The sequence below is a fragment of the Ovis canadensis genome, chromosome 18 (assembly GCF_042477335.2).
Source record: "Ovis canadensis isolate MfBH-ARS-UI-01 breed Bighorn chromosome 18, ARS-UI_OviCan_v2, whole genome shotgun sequence".
Classification (NCBI taxonomy): Eukaryota; Metazoa; Chordata; class Mammalia; order Artiodactyla; family Bovidae; genus Ovis; species Ovis canadensis.
This window is the reverse complement of record NC_091262.1, coordinates 70696177-70716311: the sequence shown is the minus strand read 5'-3', so window position 1 is coordinate 70716311 and position 20135 is coordinate 70696177. Positions and strand designations below refer to the sequence as shown.

Genomic DNA, 20135 nt, shown 5'->3' with positions numbered 1-20135 from the left:
CTGCACCAGAAAGTCACCTGTCCTCACAGCTCTCCTAAGCATTGCACGGAGTTTGGCACCATCTCTGGCCTCTGCTCACCGGATGCCCTTAGAAATCCCTCCCCTGGGGGCTGTGACAGCCAAGAATGTCTCCAGACCTCGACACATGTCCCCTGGGAGGCAGTCGGGAACCGCTGACTTTGGTTTTGGTCCCAGGAACTCCCAAACTCTGCTGGCATCAGAACTAAAGCTGGTTTAAGCAGCTGATCCTGGTGCTGGGCTAATCCATGCCTGGAAAAACCTGCAGGTCCCAGCTGAGGACAAGGGCACACGCATCACCCCTCAGCAGGAGCTGGACAGGTATGGGCCCGCCCGGCACCTGGCAAAGAGGCTTCCAGGGCTTTACAACTCCAGCCCAGAGTCTTGCATGCAGCGTGCAGCAGATGGACCACAGAGGGGGAGAAAACAGAGACCTTCTGTGTTTAACCTATTTAGGGACCTCCAAACTATCTCCCTTGGCAGCTGCACCATTTTACATCCTCATAAGCGGTGTAGGAGAGTTTCAATTTCTCCACATTCTTACCAGCCCTTCTTCTTCTTCTTCTTTTTTTTTTTTTTTTCTAATTACAGCCATCCCCAGTGGGAGTCAAACAGCATCTCCCAACTCTCTCTTGATCACATGCTTCATGACCCTTACTCTGCAGGCACTCAGATCACTGATGGGCATAAAGGACTGAATGATACTTCATCCCACTAAGCCCAACCCCTAGAAGTGAATCCGGCACAAAGTTGTAACTGTTTTGAAGGGAACCTAATCATTGGTTTAATTTCTCACATTTCCCTGGTCTTATTATCAGAGGTTCTGGGGTGAGTGTTGGGGGGGTCATGACCTCATTTCTAATCAGATTTAGATTACTGTTGTAATTCTGCAGGCGAGCAGGCATGGAAAAAAATGTACTCTATAATCTGTTGACATTTTGTTACCCAGAGGACTCAAAAACACACGTGCATTTCAAAATTTAATAAAAGCAAAAGATAGGAGCAAATGTTTAAGGAGAATTAAAGGTCTATTAACAAAAATAGGGCAAGCAAGCAAATTGCAAAACATTGGACCCAATGCTTAAAGGTCCCCTAACTTTGTGTAATACAGTGTTAAAATGTCCTGTTTTTTAAGGTGCAGTATATTGAGAGCATGAATTTAAAATTCAGGCTGAGCTCTCAAACACTGGGCATAATGAGAAAATGTGGTGAGAGCCGGTGATGTTGAGAGTTAAGGAAGAGAAGGTGGATGCAGGGGATTGTTGCAAGGGACTCTTCTTTCCAGAATGCCCGAGCCTTCTGTGAAAGATACAACAGGCTTGGTGCCCACCTGCCAGGCACCTACCTATGGGAGTACCCCTGGCTGTGGGAGAACACCTGTCCTCTGTTTATGGAGTTCAGCTTTGTGACTTGATGCCACCTTCCAAGAGGCTAACGGCTTGTAGAACCATGACCAGAGATTCACATCCTTCAAGATGATCCAATTTAATCTCACAAGAGGGACCCAACTCTTGTGTCCGACTCTTGGCGACCCCATGAACTGCAGCCTGTCAGGCTCTTCTGTCCATGGGATTCTCCAGGCACAAGAATCCTGGAGTAGGTTGCCATTTCCCACTCCAGGGCATCTTCCTGTCCTAGGGATTGAACCGGCGTCTCCTGTATTGAGTGCTAAGTCACTTCAGTCACATCCGACATTTTGCGATCCTATCAACTACAACCTGCCAGGCTTCTCTGTAAATGGTATTCCGCAGGCAAGAATATTGGAATGGGTTGCTATGCCCTCCTCCAGGGAATCTTCCCCAGCAGGGGTCCAACGGGTCTCGTGGGTCTCCTGCATGGGCAGGCAGGTTCTTTACCGCTAGCGCCACCTGGCGGATTCTTTACCGCTTGAGCCATGAGGGCTCAGGAGAGGTGGGGTAAAAATCACCCCGGATCTAAATCATTCGTGACAGCCCCTGAACCCACTCTTCCGTCTCCAGGAGCCAAGTCCAGGGAAGAACGAAAGCAAAGAACTTCTGAGTTTCCCTCTGCCTTTGGGCTGGGGCCTTCTTTTCCCGTGGAGGCAGTGGAGACCCAGGTCTAGTTTGAATAAAGTATAAAAACAGTTCATTTCTCAGATGCAAGAATGGCATGCAATAGTGGTGATGTCATTAAAAAGCCTTTTAGAGATACATGCTGAATAGCTGATGAATGATATCCTGTATATGTGGAGTTTGCCTCTAATAATGGGAAGGGGCAAGTAGGAGGATAGCGATAAAAAGGGATGGGCCATGAATCTGGATGATGGATATGTGTATGTGGGGGCTCATTATACTGTTACCTCTAATTTTATACTTGTTTGAAATTTCTAAAAAAAAATAAGATTGGCCATGGTTAAACACATACCCGCACATAGCTAAGTGAAGGGTGTTTTTTCTCATTAGAACAGTGCTGTGTGGCTGTCCAAATCCATGGAGTTCACAGTCCTCATCTTAAAAGTCCAGCTGGGGGGACTTTCCTGGTGGTCCAGTGGTTAAGAATCCACCTGCCAATGCAGGGAATTAGATCTAACCAGGGGTTAGATCCCCAATCCAGGAAGATTCCATGTGCTGCAGAGCAGCTAAGCCCATGCACCACAACTATTGAGACCATGCTCCAAAGTCCACAAGTCACAACCACTGGGCACACGTGCCGTGACTCCTGAAGCCCACACACCCAGGGCTGCACTCCGAAACACTGAGAAGACATCACGTGAGAAGGTGAGCACCACAATAGAGAGCAGCCCCATTTGCCGCAACCGGAGAAAGCCCACATGCAACAACAGGGACCCAACATGGCTCCCCAAAAACACTAGGGGTGGAGAAAGATCTCTTCCTCACCCTTATTCTCCATGGTGAGTTTCTCTGATATCTAAAAGACCTGAAGAGGGAATAATTATTGTAAAACCTAACACTGTCACTCAGGATGTCTGATAAGGATAGGATAAAACAATCAATGAAGGAAAGTGGGGCTGTAGCCCCCATGTAGGGGACATGCACCCCTGGATACTGGGCACCCTGGCTCCCTACGGACCCTGGGCAAGGCATTCTCCTCCCAGAGCCTCCGTTTCCAAATATACAATTTTCTTAAGAACTCCAGTAATGCCCTCTCACCCTTTCTCTTAGGCTCGATGGAATTACAAACGCAATGCAATGGGCAATGTTCCACCCACATCTGTGAAACCCAGAGGCTGATGTCATCCCCACTCTGTGGATAGGAGAAGTGAGATCAGAAAGGCTCAGAGTCTGATGATGGTCCAAGGAAGTGAGTCTCCTTTCAGATTCTGGGGCACACTTTGCTAAAAATCACTGCCTAAAAGTCCCTGATGATACAATGCTAAGACATCCCAGCTCACAATCCATGCGGTCAGAGCTCGTGGCCATGACATAGAGCATATGCAGTTAGACTTAGGAGAGAAGCCTCCACCCACACCCTGCCTACCTCTGAGACACCCCCAGCGGCAGAGCGCAGTGGAGCCCCTACACTCCTCCCTCCTGGGTCAGACTCAGGCCCCCAGTGGCAAATACCTGTGGGCAGTGGCTACTTAAGGTCAGAGCCAGCCTGGCCGTGGGTTCCCCATACACCCTGCTGCTTTCACTCAGTTTGGGGGAGGTGGCGTGGAAGGTGGGTCCATCCTCTGAGACTCATATGCTCTGACTGGCTCCCAAGGGCTGCAAGGAATCTCAAACTCATGAGGGACCCCTCTACCTGTAAGCCCTCTCCCCAGTACTGATTCATGTCTGCACATATTCACACAGACACCCCCTCTGCTGGCCTAAGTCCTGCACACCCACCCCCCCAACCCAATTTCAAAATGCAGCTCAGAGCCCTGAGAGCCCTTCCTGGCATCCACAGGTTGAAGTCTTCCTTTCACGATGTGCTTTCTTATATAAACACATCATTGCCTGTTCCCTTCCAAGCCATGCTTACATCCCAGATCCTTGGATTCTTGAACAAATCTCTCTGTTCTTGATTCACATACTCACAACTGTGACAGTCTGAGAGAGAATCAGGGTCATGACCTCTGAAATCTATACTTCCTGAGACACAGGCCAAGTTCAGAGCCAGTGTCAGACTTGAGGAAATACCCAGTGCCACTGGGCATCTTCTCCCCGCTGGACCAGGAGCCCAGCCCAATGCGGTGGTCAGAGTCTGGCCAACAGCACAGACATGACAGCCCATGGGAGAGAGGGTGGAGTCCCCTACCCTGATGACCAAGGAAGGGCCAGCACCAGTTGGGGACACTGAGCCAGGCCCCATAGGCCACCTGAGGAGCAGACCCCAGAGTGTGTGCGACATGAGTTGTGTTTGCAAAGTGGCTGATACCAAGATACAATTGAGACCCTGCATATCTGAAAATGCCTTTATTCTGCACTCAGCCTCGATCAGAGGCTCATCAGGACAGAGAATCTAGGCTGGAGCGGTTTTCTTCCGGAATTTCCAAGGTGTCACTCCCTGGTCTTTCAAGACATCCGATGTGACCTCTTTCTCCTTGTTTGGAAACTTTCAGACACTTTACTAAACACGGGGGACAATTCCACAGTGAGAAGCCTTAGCAAGGCCCATTTTTATCCACATTGCCAAAGACTTAATGGGCTTTTCATTGGGAAATTTGGTTCCAAAAAGTGTTCTCGAATTATTTTTAATAACTTGCCCCTCCATTTCTCTTATCTTCTCTTCCTAGAATATTATTCTAATGTTGGACCTTCTGATCTTTAATTTTCTTACTGTTTCCCCTCCTGTTTAAGACAAGCATGTTTATTTATGGAACTATTGTCAAAGAATATTTTACAAATGAACAAACGAGTGAGTGAATACAAATCAGAAATGTACATAAACCCCATTCACACAAAGTCTAAGGGTCAGAGAAATGTGTTCTGTATTAAAGTCAGCAACCGCCTTCTCCATTCGTGAGGGAAGCAGGACAAATGATGAGCTTCATTCGCCCAACAAAGAAATTGAGATCTGTAGAGGTCACACAGTTGCCCAAAGTCAGATGGTTAATATGTGGCAGCTCCTGTATTTAATTTCTGCTCCATACCCAGGAGACTAGTCACTTTTACCTTTTAGCCATTTTTTTTTGAGTTCTATGACTTCTCCTTTGCAAATTTGTTACATTATCTTACTGTGGGAATTTTCAAACCTAAAGGAAAATTTAAAGAAAAAATTATGTAATGAACTCCCACGTACCCTTCACCTAGACTAACCAGTTAATATTTGTCACACTTTTTCTGTACCATACATTTGTTTTGTTAAACCATTCGAAGATAAACTGCTGAAGTGAAATTCAGCCCCAAGTACTGGGCTGGCCAAAAAGTTCATTCGGGTTCCCCATAGCACCTTATGGAAAACCAAATGAACTTTTTGGCCAACTCAATACTTTAATACCTTTCTCCTTAGAAAAAGAACAGTCTCTCCTTCATGCCAAGGGGTCTCATCCAAGGGCAATTTTACACTCTCCTCGCCTCCTTTCCCAGGAGAAATTCAGTGTCTGGAGACAGTTTCTATTGTTAAGAGTTGAGAGAGTATTACTAGAATCTGGGGGGTAGAGACCAGGAATTCTACTAAACACCCTACAATGCACAGGGCAGCACCCCTGTCCCCGACAAAGAATGATCTGACCGAAAACATCAACAGTATCAAAATTTAGAGACCTTGTTTCTACCCACATCACTACCGTGACTGTCAAGCAATTTAATCTTAATATATTACACACATAGAGCTCACGTTTAGATTTCTCCAACCATCCCTGAAATATGTTTTGCAAATATGTACTTTTTCCAGTTCAGGATCCAACCATGGCATTTGGTAGACACACCATCTTCATCTCCCTTGTTCTAGAGTTAGGTCAACTTTCCTTCTCATTGCCATCCTTGAGGTCTCCACATCTTTGAAGTTTCCTGCAGACTGATCCACACAAGAATTTGCCTGTGTCCCCAGGATTAGATCCACACTAAAGATTTTGGCAAGAATACTACATGTGTACATGTTCAGTGGCTCAATCATGTCTGACTCTTTGCATCCCTAAGGACTGTATCTCACCAGGTTCCTCTGTCTATGGGATTTCCCAGGCAAGCATACTGGAGTGAGTTGCCATTTTCTTCTCTAGGGGAATTTCCCAATCCAGGGATCCAACTCGTGTCTTCAGGAGTTCCTGCATTGTAGGCAGATTCATTACCGCTGAGCCATAGTACTGCAAAACCTACCTTTCTCCTAGGAATATATGCTGGGCCCCAACTTTCATCTGCCCCCACCCATGCATAGTTGGGTTGGCTCTAAATTGCTTCTCTTCTGTTTGCCTTACAAAGTCAACGCTCTTCTTGGATGCCAGATGAGTCGGTCATCTGGACTCAAGACAGACGTATGAAGAGCTGCCTGGACACGCAGGGCACACGCATGAAGCTGGTGGCTGAACATCTCATCGTAGCACAATCAGGGTGTTTCGGTGGGGACCTCTGGAGGTTAGGTCTTTAGCTCTTTCTTCTCAGGCTGATCAGTCCCCAGAGAACTTCCCAGTCTCCTCTGAGTGGGTACAGAATTGGCTGCCGGCTTGTTGAGTGGGGAAGACAGCTCTGAGTCTCCAGCCAGCTCCCTAAACCTTCCCCTAATCCCTTTTCTTGGCTCTACTCTCTCTAAAAAGTAATCCCCCCCTTTTTTTTTTTGCCATAGTAGAAAGTGGGAGGGTAGTCTGGTTGTCCTAAGTGGAGGAAGAGTGAGGAGAGGGCATTAAACTGCTTCTCTGACCTCCCACCGACCCCTGTGTCTTCAGCCCATCATGTCCCCCCACAACTTATAAAGATGTTGTACTCTCCCCCAACTTAAGCTGTCCCTTCCACTTGCAAGATGACTTACTATTCACATTTCTACTCCCCAGCTTCCAAAACTCTGGATATTTTCTTTTTCTTATCTTTCTGGATTCTAGTTCTTAAGAAAAACCATTTCCCTGGTCTTCCAATGGGATTTTGGGGAGAAGTGAAGGTGATATGTATTTTCAATCCATTACCTTTTACAGTGAGCCTGTGTCCTTTAATATTTAAATAGCAACGAGAGTCCCAAACCCATCCATGACAGGAAATTTGGAGGAACCTCTCCCCAGATGTCACTAAAGACTTAAGGAAAAATTATCCAACTCTGAAATAAGGCAGATGGATGTCTGCTGTCCCTTCAACGTCACACTGGAGCAGCATCTAACCTGTCCAGCAAAAGGTCATCTGGTCCTCCTGGGAACGTCATTTTAATAATTTCCCCCTGATGCTTTTGAATTGTGGTGCTGGAGAAGACTCTTGAGAGTCCTTTGGACAGCAAGTAGATCAAAATAGCCAACTGTAAAGGAAATCAACCCTGAATATTCATTGGAAGGACTGATACTGAAGCTCCAATACTTTGGTCACCTGATGAGAAGAGTTGACTCATTGGAAAAGACCCCAAAGCTGCGAAAGATTGAGGGCAAGAGGAGAAAGGGGCGACAGAGGATGAGACTGTTGGATGGCACCACCAACTCAATGGACATCAGTTTGAGCAAGCTCCAGAAGACAGTGAAGGACAGGGAGGCCTGGCGTGCTGCAGTCTGTGGGGTCACAAAGAGTCAGACACGACTCAGCAATTGAACAACAACACTGTGGCTCAGACTTAGTAAACTTGGAGGATAACTCACTGAGAACTGGTCAATAGCTGTTCGTTTCTGTCTAGAGGGATAAAAGATGATCCAAAAGGTGGTAGCTTCATTCTCTAAAGGATGTCCGTTGATTTGGTAGAATCAAACTGCAGTATCCTTTCAGTCATGGGGATGTTTTCCTTCTGTATCTTTCCTAGAACACCTTTGTCATCCTGCTGACTCTGTCATTAATGAGATAAGTAAGGCTTTGACAAGTGTTTGCTCTCCATTTGTATGAGAATTATGTTTACCTTTTTCAAAACTATACTCTGACAACTCTCCAAATACTCCTGTTTCTGAGTTTCTGCTTCTCTTAAATGCCCATTCTCCACCCTGAGACTCAGAGGCAGCAAACACTGGCCTTTCCCCACCCTGCCCCATGCTCTGATGTCACCTCCTGCTTTTTCATTCCCCAAAGCACCTCAGACCAGAAAGTGCATCGCAGCCATTGAAGGTCTGGTGTAACAGTGCAAACACCACCTGAAACAGAGCCTAATGGAGCCACTCTGCACCCCCACCATGATCCAGGATGGGGAGTCTCTCCCCCTGAGCAGCCTGCGACCCTCTTTTTCTCGCTGTTTCTCTTATAAAGAGCTACCTTCTACCTGCTGACATCCCTTTATTCTTGTTCATTTCTTAGGCAGAGCATTTCAGTTTACTACCTCAAATCTCATCATCTTCCAAACCAGGCCAGGGCCAACCTTGGGAAAAACCAAATTCCATTCCAGTGCTCCACAAAAGGTGTGGGATTAAGAGCAGGTCTGGGGGTTGAGGTTGGAACCCCAGCTCTGCTGCTGAGTAACTGGGCAGAATAAGCTTCCCTCTGCCTCTCCCTTCCTTCTGACTTTCCTCTGCCTTGTGGTGAGGATTCAGTGACTCAGTACAACACTGTTAGAGTAGAAGCCCCTGGAGGGAGGTTCAAGAGAGAGGGGATATGTGTGTACTGATGGCTGAAGGATAGTTGCTTTACAGAATTTTGTTATGACAGAGAACAACAAAATTCTGTAAAGCAACTATCCTTCAATTAAAAAATAAATTAATTAAAGAAAATAGTAGCCCCTGACTTCACGTAACAAGTGCTCAATAGCTCTTGGAAGTGTGTCTCCACCTCTCGCCAAAATAGCACAGAGCTTGGGCAGCAGCAGTGATTACACTCCTGCTTTCACGTGATTGGTGTCAAAGGACTGACCTCCCAACTTCCAAATGAGCAAGACCCCGGGTGAGCCTTTTCCTTTATTCCTGCTGCACCAGAAGGCGTTAAAGTGACGATAAGGACCCAACAATTCCTGGATGACATGTGGGACAGCTACCTGCCCCCTCACTCCACTCCTGAGACTCAAAGCCAGATGGAAAGCTCAGATTCCTCAGCCAGAGCTTGGAAGGGGGCTTTACAGAGCGGCCAAGAAGACGCTGAGCTAAGAACAAGAGACCGGGGTCTAGTCCCAGCATGCTGCGTGGAACATTACACAGCAGCAGAAAGGTGTACAGTATCTAGACATCATCGATCTTGAGAAATTTACGGTAAAGGAAAGAAGCCAAAGAGGACGGCTACACTCTGTATGATCTAATTTGTATGAAACTATAGAAAAGGCAAAACTGTAGTGACAAAAATCAAATCAATGATTGCCTGGGACTAGGGGTCAAGGACAAAGTGGGCATGAAGAAGTTTTGGGGGTGAAGGAAATTTCTGCATCTTGACTGTAGCATGGTTACAGAGTCTCACACAATGAACACAATTCTCAAACTGTACACTTTAAAATGGGTGAAATTTGCGACTTCCTTGGCGGTCCTGTGGTTAAAACTTTGCCTTTTGATGATCCCACATACATCATAACCCCCAAAAAGCCACCCAAAATGCATAAAACAGAAGTAATATTATAACAAATTCAATAAAGGCTTTGAAAAAAGTGAATTTTAGAAATGCACATCAATTATACTACAATAAAGAAAAAATTAAAAACTGATAACAAGGATAGTTATATTCTATGCATGAAATTCTAAGAACAGTGGCAGACACATAGCAAGTCAGCAATGAATATGAGCTGCTATTATAATCATCTTCCACCTGCTTGGGGACCTCCCTGTCACAGCACACACCACCCCAGGGATGTTAGGACCCGAGGCTGGCTTGCTCCCTAACTGTGCTCCCTCTCTGAGCTTCAGGCCCTGGGGACAGAGGGGTGAGTAGCTAGAGTCCTGCCTTCACGGTGAGAAGAAGGAAACCAACAACAGGTCACAGGTAAGACGTGCTGGAGGGGGGGGCACGAGGGGAGGGCCTTGGAGGAAGGGAGAAGCACAAACCAGTGCCTAGAAGCTCCAGCCTGGTTCCCCTTCATGAATGCTAGGGCTCAGAGGTCAGCCCAGCCAGACAGGGAGGCTTTCTTGCCCTTTGGACATGTGAGCGATGAGCCCATTCAGACCTGCTCCAAAACAAGGATTGTTAAGACAACAGCAACCTTGATGATTATAATACAAGACTGTTGGGACTTCCCTTGCTGTCCAGTGGTTAAGGCTCAGCACTTCCAATGCAGGGGGTGCAGGTTCCCTGGTCAGGGAATGAAGACACCACATGCAGCCCAATGCAGCCAAAAAAAAAAGTGAAGTAGCCCCAAAAACATAATAAAAAACCGCTGTCTATAGTCACTACTCTGTGTATTAGATTTCTAGCACTCATTCACTCAATGTTGTGTATATTCTTCTTTTTTAATTGACAGATAATTGCTTTACAGAATTTTGCTGTTTTCTCTGTCAAACCTCAACATGAATCAGCCATAGGTATATATACATCCACTCCCTTTTGAAACTCCCTCCCATCTCCCTCCCCATCCCACCCCTCTAGGTTGCTACAGAGCCCCTGTTTGAGTTTCCTGAGCCACACAGCAAATTCCCGTTGGCTGTCTATTTTACATATGGTAATGTAAGTTTCCATGTTACTCTCTCCATACATCTCACCCTCTGCTCCCCTCTCCCCGTGTCCATAAGTCTATTCCCTATGTCTGTTTCTCCACTGCTGCCCTGTAAATAAATTCTTCAGAACCATTTTTCTAGATTCCATATATACACATTAGAATACGGTATTTATCTTTCTCTTTCTGACTCACTTCACTCTGTATAACAGGTTCTAGGTTCATCCACCTCATTAGAACTGACTCCGAAACATATTTAGGGGGAAAAAAGACAATAGCAAGCCTTGAGATCACTGGAGGTATCTGGCTGATCTGCAGACCCAGTCTCATCAAGACAGCCTCATCAAGGCTCCAACAGCCCTGGGAGGGGAATGAAGATTAGCTCAGACTTTTCCCAGTGGGCACAGATGTGCCAGACAACACGTTGTGTCCTGGCAGCCAAAGGATGAGCAAGTGGCTCTTCCCCTCGGGGAGTCCCCAGGACGCGGTGGCGATAGACAGGTGGTAGTCAGACTGTGAGTCTGTTCACACCAAGCGGCCTAGATATACAGAAGGAGAAGGGCCCAGTTGACACTGTGCGGTATATCCAGGGGGGCTTCATGAGGGAGGCACCGCACAAAGGAAGCTGGAGAGGCTGAGAGGGAGGAGAGTCAGGCAAAGAGGGAAAGACAGGAGCAAGGCAGGGAGACGGGGCCCACCGGGTGGGCCTGGGAAGTCAGCACGCTGCAGGGCCTCAGTGGAGGGAGCAGTGTAGGAGCTTCATTCAACACACACTTACTAAGCCCCTGGTGTGTGCTGGATGCTGGGGGAGCTTCTGCTGGACACACTCAAGCAGGAGCCAAGGCTGTCCTGGTCACTAGTGCCGTCTGTCATTGGAGGAGTAGGGAAGCGGCTCTGATTTCCCGCAGACCCTCAGGGAACACCCAATGGAGGTGGAAGAGACCCCTGGGTGGGGGGAGCCTCTCTGTGCAATGGGAACAGCAAATGTACATTGAGTCCTTCCTTCCTGGCTTCCGGCCTCCTGTGGCGGGGGCAGGGCCTCTGGAATTGAGCAAAAGGCTGTTTTCTGACGGGCCTTGTGCTCCAATGACGCCTCCTGATGCCCACAGCCACCATCGCCCCGCCCACCCCCTCCACCTGCACAGGTGTTGCCGTCTGTGTTCACATTCGTTTCATCCTGTGTTTACAGATAAACATGTGTGCTCGCTGTCTCTCCCTTTTATCCCCAAAGGCAGCTGTCCCATCCCCATCACTTCAGGGGGCTCCCCCATCACTTCCTCTCGTCTTCCCCACCCTTCTCCAGTCCCCAAGAGTCTAGCAGGGGGTCACCAAGGAGGGGACCACAACCATGACCAATTCGGGCCAATCTGCTAAAGGCTTGGGACCATCACATGCCAACCTCGGGCTGGGAGGTGAGCTGAGCTGCTCACAGCACGTCTGGTCGTAGTAGCAGTGCTAGTCATTCAGTCGTGTCAGACTCTTTGAGACCCCATGGACACAGCCCACCAGGCTCCTGTCCACAGGATTATCCAGGCAAGAATACTGGAGAGGGTTGCCATGCGCTGCTCCAGGGGATCTTTCCAACCCAGGGATTGAACCCAGATCTCCTGCATTGGAGGCAGATTCTTTACCGTTTGAGCTACAGGGAAGCCCTTATAAGCACATCTGAAAAGACAGCAATGTGACACACTAATTATTATAATCTAATGATGTTATAAAAGCAGTAATGGAAAACAACAACAACAAAAACCCTACAGGTAACCCGGTCTGAGGGCGTCAGCTGTTTATTTAGGTGTTGAAATAAGAAGCTGAAGTCATCAGATCACAGGATGTGGGGCAGAGGAAACGGGACAGGGGAGCGAGTGCCGAGGAAGCTTCCGAGGGTGAGAGATGCCGCCAAGAAGTGCACAGGCCCAGCAAGGGGACCCTGGCAGCCAGGCCCAGAGCGCCAGCCAGGCCCTCAGTGCTCGGCTGAGAAGTTTCTTCTTCATCCTGAGGGCAGTGGTGCATTCTGGAGACTTTAACAAAGCAGGGCCTTGGGCAGTGACCGCCTTCAGAAAGGCAGTCTCGCGGCCACGTGGACGACAGAGCCGAGAACAAACCCTCAGCATCAGTAACCTGAACCCTGCACACGGCGAAGAGTCCTCATGGGCCTGTGTCCTAAGTGGTGCTGGCCGGGCAGCAGCCAGTGGCCAGGAGTTGGTGGCCACCTGACCCCGGGACACGGGGTGGCCTTCAGATGGAGTGCGGAAACTGAATCTCTCCCGGACTGTAGACGTCCGCACCAGCTGCACAGCGGCAACTCCCCCGCACCCCGCTACGGCGCTTAGCACCCAGCGGGTCTGCTCTGGCTTCACGTCCTGTGACTGTTACCCGAGACCCTGTTGGGGACAGGCTTGTCCTCCAAGCACCAGCTGCCATCTGCCTGACATGCACCTCACATCCCGCTGCAGCACCCGCCACCCAGGAGAGAGACAAGGGACTGGAAAATGGGAGGAATTCTCCCCTCCTTCGCGATCCTTCTTTTTCTTTGTTCCAACAAACTCCAAATTTCCTTCATTAGCCTTCCCAGATGCCTCAGTGGGTAAAGAATCCGCCTCTAATGCAGGAGGCTTGGGTTGGATTCCTGGATTAAGAAGATCCCCTGGAGAAAGGAATGGCAATCCACTCCAGTATTCTTGCTGGAGAATCCCATGGATAGAGGAGACTGGTGGGCTACAATCCATGGGGTCGCCAAGAGTCGGACAGGACTGCAGCGACTGAGGAGGCATACAAGGCTTGGCTAAGAGAAAGCCTCATCGTGTGTGCTCCTTGCCAGCTGCCACCCTCTGGCATACAGTAGGCATTCAGTGTTTGCGGACTGAATACCAACAGCATTGCAGCTTCTGCCCCAAGCTGTCTCCTCTCTTTGCACCTTCATTCTGCAAAATTTGTTGAGCAAAACGTGTTCATTCCAGCACAGATGCCAGTGCTACATGGGGTGGGGGTGGGGTAAAAGGGAACTATTTTCTAAAAGTCCTCATTTTTAAGCCCAAATTTCCATTTCCCTGGAAGCTCTTAAGCCAGAAGCCATCTCTACCATGCCCCTCAAAATCCCTCTTAGGGATGCCCATTTGCGTCAGTGGCTGTGTGAATATATTGGCTTAATGACTTGATAGTAAATTTCAGTGGAGTCAATCCAATCTACCGCTGCCCACCTGGTACCCAACCCCCAGGCCTCTCTGAGCAACAGGAGAGCTGAGAATGGAGGGACTGGAAGGAGGGGGAGGACTGAAGTGCCAGAAGGAGCAATAAAGGGACCAAGAGCACAGGGAGGGCCGGAAGCCAGGCAGCACCCCAGCCTGGAGGGATGTGGTACTAAGACGCTGCCATCCAGGCATCTTGGAAAAGGAAGTTCTCTCTCCAGAGGCCGGAGGGAAGCAACGCAGAGAAGGTTGGGCCTGAGCTGCCAAGAGTCTAGGTCAGCCCCCAGGGCCACCTGAGTCAGGCTGGGATCCCACAGGGAGGCCAAGGCCTGGGGTTTCTGTTTCACTCCAGCCAAGCAAAGATAGGAAAGTCCTGGGCCACATCCCCAAGTTACCTGGTCCAGGGACGACGCCTGTTCTAACTTCCCCGTGTTTCAGGCCATTGTCAGGATTTGTTACTATGATGGAGCCTCCCTGAGCACTGTGAGCCAGGCAAAGCATGGGTTCTCCTCCCGGCCCCAGAATGGGATACTTCGCAAGGCTCTCCTTGCCCCTCCCAACCCTGGAAGATCCCATATCCAGCCCGCATCTCTCCAGGCTCCAACTCCAACCACCAAGCTGGGCACCAGCTCCTACCTGGAGGACCCACGGAGACCACAAATTCAACAACACTAAAGCTAAGCTCATCATCTTACTCCACCCCCATCCCACACACCCCAACTCAAGCAGAGGCTTTTCGTCTCTGTAATTGTCACCTGGGTTTTTCTACCAAACACAGTGTTTACTGTCTCTCTTTGCCCACACACTAGACCGCAGCATCATGAGGACAAGAACGTTTCATTAATTGCTGTCCCAGCACTCAGCAAGCATCAGATTTACTGAATGTGTTGACTGAACAACCCCAGGCATGCTCTCCTTGCCTCTGAACCATCCTCCATTCACTCACTTCCTTTCCATCTCAACCTTCGTTTGCTTTATCTTTACAAAGCGACTTAGCAACCAGAAACTCTTGCAGCTGAGAGCTTAGCTTTAGGGAAATCAGTTGAGCCCCACCCCATACCTTCACAAGGACCCCTTTCTCCCTAACTACTCTTCTTCTCCCCACCCCCTGCCCCCCGTTGGCATCTTCCAAGAAGAAAGCCTGAAGCCTAAGACTTTTTTCCCCAAAACATTTTTTAGCTAGTGCAGGGAACATTTTTGCAGTTTCAAATGCTATCTTCAGCAAAAAATGTTCTATTACATAATCCGTCAACATCCTCGAGATGAGAAACGTGTGGGGAGTGATGCCAACTGTGGGCCAACCTGAAACATTCACCAGCCACAGGCAGATTTTGGCCGTGAACACTCGTGGCTTTTTCCATCCTGACGCCTCCTACCTGAAAGCTTGCTGGGAGCATGGCAACGCCATGTCTTTTTATAAGATTAAAACGTTCCATTTCACTTCAATTGTGTACTTAAGAGGCTGGACAGTTTTATTCTAATTACTTACACACACAGAATGGCCCGTCCTTTGAAATAACAAGATGATACTGTGTAGCCAAGTTGGGCATTGGAGATTTTTGTGCTGTAGAAACTCAGAGAGATCCAGTGGTAACCTGGAAGCCTGGTGAGTATGAAGGAGGAAGACCGTGGAGAGTACGAAGAAGGAAGACCGTGGGTCCTAGGATCAAGGTTATCCATCACCCTGATAAATGACTCATGGAGGACAGGCAATGTGCAGGTACCATCAGCACAGATAAAAGGACACTCATCCTCAAAACATTTAAGGTCTAGTGGTGGTGATGGATGGTCCAGTAAGCGAGCACTGACTCCTCCAGGAGCCACTCCTGTACCTGTCCAGGGGGGCATCACTTTATCTAAAAACAGACAGTGAGCATCTTCCCTCCCTCGTAGCGCCTCTGTGAGGCTCAGATGAGAGGAGAAAATGTGCAGGGGTGTTGGAAATTAAACAGGAATATAAGCTGTATTATTGTCGATACTGGGCAGGCATCTCGGACCAAAACATCTTCTCCACTAACCACTTAAAGCACCTGAAATCCCTTCACTTATGGACTTTGGAGGTTTGCACAGAGGGGTGTTTTCAATACGCTGTTAAAATGTAAATGACCTGGAAGAAGTAAATTCATATTCTCTGTCAGCTCCACTGTGAGCCAGAGAAGGAACTGCATACAGACTCTTTGAGTTTCTCAAACGCTAGACTGGGCTTGACCTAGGAGTGATTACCCCCACACCAAGGGCACAGCTCTTACGTGACCCCAAGCCCTGTGCAACCAAGCTGAATCTTAGTATCTTCCTAGGCCTTCCCCTAGTCTGTTTAAATCCACATTTGTTGTAAAGCCACAAAATCCCCAGACAGATAAGGAACAGACTTTTAAGCTATTTACAGAAAAGATAAAAACTGTGAAATGTGGGAGAATGATTCCTGAACAACAGTCTTACTTCAACACATGGGAAACAAGTTTAATTGTAAGAATATAAAAATTCATGGCACCCATTATCTACCTCGTAGTATAATTTTCTAATCAAAACCAGGTCACTGACATCTATTTTAAAAACCAAGAATTTTATACCCTGCAGATAACGAACTGGCATGACTCTTTTTTAAAAAGCAGTTTAATAGATCAAAGCCTTAAAAATGTGTATACTCTGCCCAAGTAATTCTATTTTCAGGAAAGTATCTTAAGGTAACAATTTTAAGTATATTTTTAAAAGCTTTATCACAGAAGGCATTTATCCTAACACTATTTATTTATGATGGCAGAAGTTAGATACCACCTAGAAATCTAACTACTGAAGTAAAGTCTTTTTTAATTTAATGGTGTAGCCACTTCTCAGGATGTAATTATAAGAAGTAATCTTTGGCATAGAAACAAACACATAGATAAATGGAATAAATTAGAGAGCCCAGAAATTAACCTACATACATATGGTTCATTAAGTTTCAGCGCAGGAGCCAAGAACACACAGTGGGGGAATGACAGTCTCTGCAATAAAAGGTGTTGGAGGGGACTTGCCTGGTGGTCCAGTGGTTAAGAATCTACAGTGCACAGGACACGGATTCAATCCTTGATCAGGGAACTAAGATCCCAGATGCTTGGAGTAACTAAGCCACGTGCCACAGGTAGAGCACCCACAAGCGAGTCTGCACTGCAATGAAAGAGCATGTGCGTGATACAGTGAGGACCCATGTGCTGCAGTTGAAGGCCCTGTGCAGCCAGATTACATTAAAAAGCAAAAAAGGTGTTGGGGAAAACAGACATCCATACGCAAAAGAATGTAACTAGATGACTGTCTTACACCATATACAAAAATTCAAAATGGATTAAAGACTTCAATGTTAAGACCTGAAACCATAAAACTCCTAGAAGAAAACACAAGAGCTCCTTGTAATCAAGTCTGGGTGGTGAGTTTCCAGATCTGACTCCAAAAGCAGAGGCAACAAAAGCAATAATAAGCAAGTGGAACTATAACGAAATAAAAATCTTCTGTACAACAAAGGAAACCATCAACAAAATGAAAAGGCAACCTGCTGGATGGGAGAGAATATTTGCAAATCATGTTATCTGGTAAGAGATTAATATCACGAATATATTTTAAAAACTTACACAAACTCAAAAGCAAAAACCCCCAAGCAACCTGAGGATAGGATCTCAATAGACCTTCTTTCCAAAGACCTACTGAGGGCCAATAGGCACATGAAAAGAGGCTCAAACATCATTAGTCATCAGGGAAATGCTAATCAAAATTACAATGAGATATCATCTCACACCTGTCAGAATGGGCGTTATCTGAGACAACAAAATAGCAAATGTTAGCAAGGATGTGGAGAACAAGGAACCCTGGCTTACTGCTGGTGGGACTGTACACTGGTACCACCACTATGGAAAACAGTTCGGAGACTCCTCTAAACAGTAAAAATAGAAGTACCATAAGATCCAGCACTTTCACTTTTGGATATTTATCTGAAGAAAATGAAAACAGTAATTCACAAAGATATATTCACCTCTAAGTTCACTACAGCATTTATTCACAATAGCCAAACTCTAGATACAACCTAAGTGTCCATCCATGGATAAATGGATAAAGAAAGATGTGGTATATATACAATGGAATATTATTCAGCCCTAAAAAGAATGAAAGCTCACCATTCACAATATGAATGGACCTTGAGTACGTTTATGCTAAGTGAAATAAGCCAGAGAAAGACAAATACCATATGATCTCACCTATATATAGAATTTAAAAATCAAATCAATGCAAAACAAAACAAGCTCGTATATACAGATCAATGGTTAGGTGAAGGGGGTATAAAATCATAAAGGGGAGGGTCAAATTTTTTTAATTTTAAATAATCTTTTCAAAAATTATAAAATCATATTTATTAATCCAATGTTAAATGGAAGAAAAGTTTAATAGAAAGTTTTCTTTTATCTTTTATTGAAATCTTTATAAAGATTTCAATATAGTCAGGTATAGTTAAAACTCATAGCAAAGTTACAGGAAGAAAATAGACAAAGATTTTAATAAGAGTTGTGCTTACATGCCTTCTTCCCTTGCTTTTAAATTATACATGGACTTATACATAGAGAAGCATGGCTGAGATGAAAGAGAAGGAAGACCCTGAGCTCATCTCTTCTGTGAGGATATCAAAAATTGTAACCATTTGCAGAGTCACTATCTATGAGATATATGAGAGTCACTATCTATGAAAGATATGAGAGTCACCATCTGTGAGAACAACCTATAGACTAGCAGAAAAGACTTTCCATAACTAAAGCTATAAAGAAGGAACACAGTAAGACAGGAGGGATGGAGAGCAGATAGGTGTGCATACGCTCAGTCGCTTCAGTCATGTCTGACTCTTGGCAACCCTATGGACTGCAGCCCGCTAGGCTCCTCTGTCCATGGGATTCTCCAGGCAAGAATACTGCAGTGAGTTGCTATGTCCTTCTCCAGGGGATCTTTCCGACCCAGGGATCACACCCACGTTTCCTACATCTCCTGCATTGCAGGCAGGTTCTTTACCCGCTGAACCATCAGGGAAACCCAAAGATATAAAGAAGAAACCACAACTCCTGCTTGGGATGGGAGCAGGGATAGTCGAGACCAACATCATCAAACAGGCGGCTCACCAATGAGAGGACAATTACAACTGCAAAGGTCCTTCCCCAGGAATGAGGGGGTCCAAGCCCCACACTGGCTTCCCGGAGACCCCAAAATGGCACTAGCCAGTGCCAGTGTCCTCATGGTAGGCTGAGCTCCCCAAAGTGGCTGCCACCAGCATCTCTGTCCCCAGGGGGAGTCCCAGTTGCTCTTACCCCTCAGTGAGGCTCTCTAGCATGGCCAATAGGTCTTCTCCACCCAGGCTCCTTTAAAATTACCACCTCTGTGCTGGGACTTAGCATCTAAGAGCTTTCGTGTGTACTTTTTAAGAGCAAAGTCTGTTTCCTGCAGCCTTCTGGCTCTCCATACACAAGCCCCACTGGCGTTCAAAGCCAAATGGTTCAGGGGCCCCCCTTCCTGTTGTAGGACTCCAGTGTGGAAGATTCTTTACCACTGAGCCACCAGAAATACTCAAAACAAACAAACAAACAAAAAAATAAAACAAAATATGCTTCTGAGGTGGCAACAGTAGTAAAGAATCCACCTGTCAGTGCAAAAGACACAAGAGAGGTGGTTCGATTCCTGGGTCTGGAAGATCCCCTGGAGAAGGAAGTGGCAGCCCACTCCAGTATTCTTGCCTGGGAAATCCCATGGACAGAGGAGTCTGGTGGGCTACAGTCCATGGGTCACAAACAGTTGGACACAACAGAGAGTACATGCAAGGAGAATGCATGATGCCAAAAACATTAAATGTGTGGGGAGTGGAAAATACAAGGCTGTTAGAATCTGTTTGAACCTAAGGGTTCATCATCTTAAAATAATATGTGTGTATTTACACATTATGTATACACATATATATGTATACATGTCATACACACACACACACACACACACACGAGAGAGAAAGAGAAAGACGGAGACATTGTTATCTATGAAGCTTATGATAACCACAGATCAAAAACCTACAACAGACACACATACACAAGAGAAAGGAATTCCAACACAACACTGAGACAGTCATCCAGTCACAAGGGGAAAAGAGCAAGAAAAAACTACAAAGATAACCAGAAAACATTCACATGGCAAATAAGTACATACCTGTGAATAATTATTTTAGCAAAAAAAAAAAAAACAGAGTAAAGATATAGAAGCAAGATACACACACACACACACACACGCGCGCACATATGCTGATTTACCTGGAGGAGGGCATGGCAACCCACTCCAGTGTTCTTGCCTGGAGAATCCCCT

General features: G+C 46.7%; 1 protein-coding gene across 2 annotated transcripts in view; it reads right to left on the bottom strand.

Annotated features, from left to right (window-relative positions):
* Window positions 1–20135, bottom strand: part of SLC24A4 (solute carrier family 24 member 4) — a 186982-nt gene that overhangs the window by 122895 nt on the left and 43952 nt on the right. The window lies entirely within an intron of this gene.